The sequence below is a fragment of the Symphodus melops genome (genome assembly GCF_947650265.1).
Source record: "Symphodus melops genome assembly, chromosome: 4".
In the NCBI taxonomy this organism is placed as follows: Eukaryota; Metazoa; Chordata; class Actinopteri; order Labriformes; family Labridae; genus Symphodus; species Symphodus melops.
In genome coordinates this window covers 9,848,022-9,854,265 of record NC_136694.1, presented here as the reverse complement: position 1 = coordinate 9,854,265, position 6,244 = coordinate 9,848,022, and the positions used below count along the sequence as shown (strand labels likewise).

Sequence of the window (6,244 nt, the reverse complement as noted above, 5' to 3'; positions counted from 1 at the left end):
CAGGCTGTGACTGCATCTAAATAACCTGCAGAGAGGGATAAACAGGCGCATCCATCATGGGACGCCTGGTGCAGACAGTGATGGATGCCTCTGCCCTCCGCCACCCTCAGCTGCACCTCTTCCTCCTGGTCAGGGGTGGGAAGCGACACTCGCACTGGTGAAAAATACCTGGGTTTAACTCGGCAGGAAAAAGCTGTCTTTAGCGTTGTCGTGATGGAAAGATTCAGGGCAGGCTTTTGTGTGTGCGTTGGTAGTGAGTTTGTACAACCGTCCCCTGTCCCCGGTCCTCTTGTCTCTTTGAGTTAGAAGGATTATCCATCTTGATAGATCCTGTTTGTTTTGTCAAAGAGGAAATTGGTTTTGTGGATTTGTGTGAGACTGCATTTGTGTGTGTGTGTGTGTGTGTGTGTGTGTGTGTGTGCGCGCTTGTGTCCGTGTGTGTAAGAACTAACTCATCTGTATGCTGTGTGTGTGTTTGTATATAAATTGAATTATGTACATTCTCCATCTGCATGCACTGTAAGCCAAATCCCATGTGCTGCCTGCGCCCACTGAGCAGTCGTGCCCATGCCAGCTCTCCCCAGAGGTGCCAGCCTGACAGATATGGTGTGTGTGTGTGCGCCTCCTTCCCTCCCCACCAGAGGGGCATGGAGATTGATCCCTCGTTCCCTCCCATTTCTTTCTCTCTAACTCCTCTGTGTGCCTCTGCCTTTATGAGACTGTGAATAGGTGAAGCTCACAAGCTCCAACAGATGGCCAGAGCTGCACTGTTTCTCTCTCTCTCTCTCTCTCTCTCTCTCTCTCATTCCCTCACACACAAACACAAATTCAACTGAATGTGAGCCTGGAGAGACAGAGAGGAGGAGGCAGAGTTAAATTTGACGAGGAGAGAGAACAGGAACAGGAAGAAATAGAGAGGAGGGGGGGGGGGTGTTAGTGTCCGTTTGTGGAGGAAGATGGAAAAGGAGAGAGCAGGTAACAGATGTAAAGAATATGTTCAGAGAAAAGAGTAGTGAGTGAGAGGAACGCTTCTGAAAGAGAGAGTGAGGGCAAAATTGAATTGTAGATTGAAGGAGCCTCTCTCCTCCCTTTTACCCTCCCTCTTTTATTTATCTCATGTGAAACCACGCCTCCCTCCTTTCACTTGTCAGTGCATCTATAACAGTGAGCTGTCTGCACTTGGCTGCTTGGGGGGTGAGACAAGCTCCTCACTTAGCCAGCACAGGGGGACCGTATCTGAACGGACCGGACCGGACTGGATGCTACTAGACTGCCCAACACAGGTGTGTGAATGTATGTTTGTTTGTGTGTGTGTTTGTTACAGATGCCAGAGAGGGATGCATATCCCCTCAGTGTGTGATCGCTCGTTCCTCCATAGGACTTGCTTGAGTAGCAAATCCAGTAGGTACAGTGCTGGAGCTTTGCCCTAGTTTACACTTGAATGCTCTGATCTGTTCTGTTTGCCTCTGAGATTTATGCATGGAGTCGCTAACAGCGCTGCTCATCAGGGTAAGACAGATAAAAACCTCAGGTCCTTCCGCTGCATTGGACTCTTCAGAGTGTGCTTTGAATCAGAACAATGTGAAGACGAGCTGCTGTTTGTGTCTGGAGGAACAAGTTGGAAGTTATTTGAGCTGAATATTCTCAACATGTGCTTCTCACTCAGATATTTTCCAAGTTTCTGCCTGTAAAGTAAAACAAAGCTGCATTAGTATACTATCATTTAGTAGAATGTGTGAATTGACTTTATTGTCTGAAACAAGCCACTCAGGCTTTCATAATTCTTTGGTCAATTTCGGTGTTGAGACCATTTTTTAGTTTCTCTTTAATTTTCTGATTGACGGTTGATGTTTGTTTGAAATCATAGACAACATGATATATCAGCGTCTCTTTGTGTTTCTCAGCCAGATGTGATATTGGCTCTTTCTGAATAGGGCATTGGGGTTTAAATTAGAAAAAAATAACCCAACTACAACAGGGAAATAATAGATTTTCTTGTGTGATGTAGAACCATGCAGCCTAGTTTTTTTTTTGACCATTTAGGGAGTTTATAAAAAAAACCAAGCAGCGTTCATTTAAGAATCGCCATTTCAGCAGAGGCTGCCGCTCCTATAGAAGCCTGCACGGCTTAAGTCTTTGAAGCTGGTCGGGTGAATGTACTCACTATCACTGTTTTGTCAATAGCTTTATGGGTCAAAAGGCTGTGTCATCACCAAGTGGTGGCAGTTAAGAGCAGCGGAGTGGGGGGGGGGAGCGTGGGCACTGACCTAGAGGCTGAAATATTTATGACAGAGACAGCTGAGCGCCTTGTGCTGTTTGTAGCGATATGACTGGATGGATGAATGGAAGGCAGGATGGAGGGACTGAGGGAAAGTAAAGAAGCTTCAAAGATCTGTTCTTTTAAGCATTTATTATTTATCGCATCGCACTCTGCCATGGAAGCTCTAACCCCCACATCAACTGGCCTCTTTTCTCGCTGAGACGCCAGTGGACTGAAGGAGGAGGCTCCTTCTTAGTATACCTGTCAGCTCGTCCCCTGGACTGCAGTCACATGGCACAGACACTGCTCACACACACACACACACACACACACGCCTACCCATTGAAACACAGCATTTACTTGTGTTTTATATTGACCCGCTGGCTGTGATTTGAATGCATGTTTGCACTCCCAAATGTAAATAGGTAGTGTATACAAAGTCACACTCATATGCACCAAACTTACAATAAGTCCACTCACACTTTACACATTTGTTCTTATGCTTATACAACAACACACACAGACACACATATACAGTATGCCCCCTTCACCATGACCACCGCTGATTTATGATGAGCTTACAAAACCCTTTCTAAGTCGCATGAAAAACATAAACAGACAAAGACATGCGCACAATCAGTGGGAGTGACGACCTTGAGACCTGTTGATGTTCTTTGCTGCGGCCGTGCGGTGAATACATAAGAGGCCATGTGGGACTCCCGGCGAAAAATGGAGCGCTTGACATGCCGTTTGTAAAAAATGAGAGGCAAAATGTGCAGGAGGGCCAGCGAAGCAGTTGAAGGGAGACTACGGCATGAATATGTATTGTATGCTAATGCTGCGCTGAGACTCTTGACTCAAGCTGTTGATGAAAGCAGAGGACATATTCCCGCGTCCTCACTTAAGAGGCAGCGCCGTCGACAAACCCATTGTCCACACACAGCCCCATTTGTGGCCACAGGGGCAGCATGGTGACAGGTGGCAGAAATCAGTGACAGCAGCCAAGGTGACACTGCTTGACTGTCTCTGTGGGCCTGCGGGGCAGCACCAGTGTCTGCTCGTTTTACCCGCACGTTAACCTTTTGTGGTTAGACACAGCAAGGTTACAAAACAGTGGCCTTAAGCTCATGTCCCCAATTAGCTTTATTGCTTCCCCCTGCTGCTGTCGACCATTAATTATAACACCATGTTTCTATCTATCTGCTTTGATCATTTGGTTTAATTTGCCCAATAATTGATGGAATAAATTATAGCTCAATTGTTAAAAGGCAAACAGCCTTAAAGCTGAGTTGTGGGGGAAATGGCACACAGAAAAACAGATGTAATCAAACTGAATCAGGCATTATTAATACATGCACACTAATAAATCAGTGCTTTGTCTACTGAAGATAAGGAATCCTCAGTATACCGTTTAAGTCCTAAAACACAAAAAGGATGAGTGATTCAGGGTTGTACATAACTTAAGTACTTCTGCTTTATTAGGGACCCTTTAGGATGAGAAGCTGTAATAAAAAGGGAGACTATCCATCCATTATCTTTACTTCTTTTCCTGGTCAGTGTCGCGGGGGGGCTGGAGCCGATTCCAGCTGTATATCTCAGCTTTATCAGACTAGCCAGTTCCCGATTTAATTATCTCGCTGCTTAACCAGATGGATTTCGCCGGAAATAGATCTGCTCTGAGTTCACGGACACAGTTTATTTAGCTGAAGTTGAACTCAAATCTAAAACATAAGTACTAAAGTATTACTTTTCACCCACACGCAAGGCTGCTTGAATACATTAAAAGTATCCTGGCAGTAAGAAGCACTCTCGTGTTTCCTCTCTGAGTCCCTGTTCATCTCTATGCATGAGCTGCTGTTAACAGGTCCTGAGACGAACCTGCATCGAGAGATCAGTGCGTGAATCTCTGCGCTGCTGCTCGTCTCGGCTCTAATGATGGAGAGGCACGGCAGCGCTTTGACGACTTTCTCAACAGCAGCAGTCTGCGGCTGATAGGAGCACACAAGGAAGAAGCACATTGCGCTGAGTTTTTGAGTGCACGTGATGATGCGTATGTTTTTATAGCTTGTGTCGCCGTGTTTGTTCTCGTGCCTTATCAGCTCAGTATGCACATGGTGTAAACTTCTGATTTCCAGTGTTCACATTTGAACAACTGTTATGTGCAAGCGCAATATGATTTCGATCTGATCCCTCTGTTGCTGAGCTTGTGCAGTGGAGGTGCCCTACGGAGAAAAGTAATTACATCCTGCTGGCCACAGAGTACAGGCTTCACTGCCCTATCTGTCTCAGGAGAGACAGCGGCAACAGAGGCCCCTTCTCACTTGCAATATCCAGCAGCTGAGATACTACATCTCCCAAATTTGTACTAAATCCTTTCTCCAATCTCCCCCTCAAATCAGCATTCAGATCCTGGGGTTATCAGTGGCCTTATGCTACAGTTTTGTTACGGCCATGAATTATTTATGACCAAATTAACTGCGGTAGCTAAGAGCAGTGATTGGGAGATTCTGGATCAGAGCCAACATCTGACTCGAGTTCAAAGCCAGCTTTCTCAAACACTTCTCTGTCTGATAAGCAAACTTTCATCACCATGGATGTAATTAACAGCATAATTAAGTGTGCCTACTAACAACCACCTGATTCTAATACGTTTTTACTGTGTTTCCTGCTTCCATCCATGTGTCTTTCTGATCTGACCACACCTTGTACACCAACACTTTGGATCATGCCCTCACTGAGGTGTGTGCTCGGATGGCGTCCATTAGTACATGAAAACAAACAGACACACTCTACTCTCCAGGATTTAGGCAAACAATCAATGAGAGCACTCACATAACAGCAGTCTAAGTGGCCCATTGATGTTGTGATTAAATGAATACAGGATGCAGCGGTGATGACTTGACACTCAACCTAAACCATACAAAACATGCACTTTTCTATTTAGAAAATCTGTTTTTAGATTTGGAAATAGGATAAAAAAGAACTATAAAAAACATTCAAGCCATCATGAAATAATGGCAGGCAGGTATATCTGAGTGCTTGAGGATCGTATGATGGTAAATTACAAGAAATACAGCTCAGCCAGAACCCTCTCTCTCTGTTCCTTTAGCAATGTTACAACTTCACTTACCCACCTCCCTCTTGCTTCTCCCTCAGGGTGTAGCAGCCTTTGTGGAGCTTAATAAGGTTTATGGAATTACAGACCTCTGAAATTGAATTTTTTTTTTTTACTCCACCAAAGCAGCAGGATTACAGGTTTAAGAAATGGTGCAACACTGACCTGTTACTCAACTGCCTTTTTCCCCCCCACTGCACCCTCAAGGAGTACAGATCAAGAGATTGATGTGCCAACAGCTCTGCAGGAATACAGAGAGACAGGCAGATTCCTTGTATCTGTGCGTGTACCTGGCAATTAAACGAACACTGAGTCAGAGAGCTGTTTTGGCAGTTAAGTCTGGATCCCTCTCATGTCGACCACTCTCACACTCTCCTCCTCCATCTGTCCTCACAACTTTTCACTGCGTTTGATCTAATTCTAATCTAATGAATCTTTTGATCTTCCTTGCCTGACACTCAGACATATTCTAAGTTTCCACAGCCAGAGAAGCTCAATTAGTTCTAATCCTTAAAATCTGGCTGCCGGTGAGGCAAGTGGTTCTCAGTGGTGTATAGAGATTTGGACTGTCTACGGCGTGTGTTTAATGAACTGTGAGATTCCTTCACTAACCTTGATCCACCAGCCCCCCCAAAAGCTACCTCATCACAAATCCAGATTAATTCAACCATCATTGTTCAGATGTGACTGAGCATTAACTACGGCTCCGAGGAGTAGAGCAGACGAAAGTGAGAAATGTGGGGAGAGAGAGTCAGAGACAGGCAGCACTGTGAATGCAACATTGAGATGTTGGAGGGAAGATAGTATTCATTAGGATTGGTCCACAGTGGCGGCTTGTTGAACTCTTAATTGGGGAAGAGACAGGCCTG

General features: G+C 45.2%; 1 protein-coding gene across 3 annotated transcripts in view; it reads left to right on the top strand.

The window, feature by feature from the left end:
* The first annotated feature begins 839 nt into the window (after positions 1 to 839).
* Positions 840 to 6,244, top strand: part of sulf2a (sulfatase 2a) — a 36,884-nt gene continuing 31,479 nt past the window's right edge. For all 3 annotated transcript variants that reach the window (XM_079342671.1, XM_079342672.1, XM_079342670.1), the window contains exon 1: positions 840 to 1,283. The gene's annotated coding sequence lies outside the window, so the exon portion shown is untranslated. The remainder of the gene's footprint in view (positions 1,284 to 6,244) is intronic.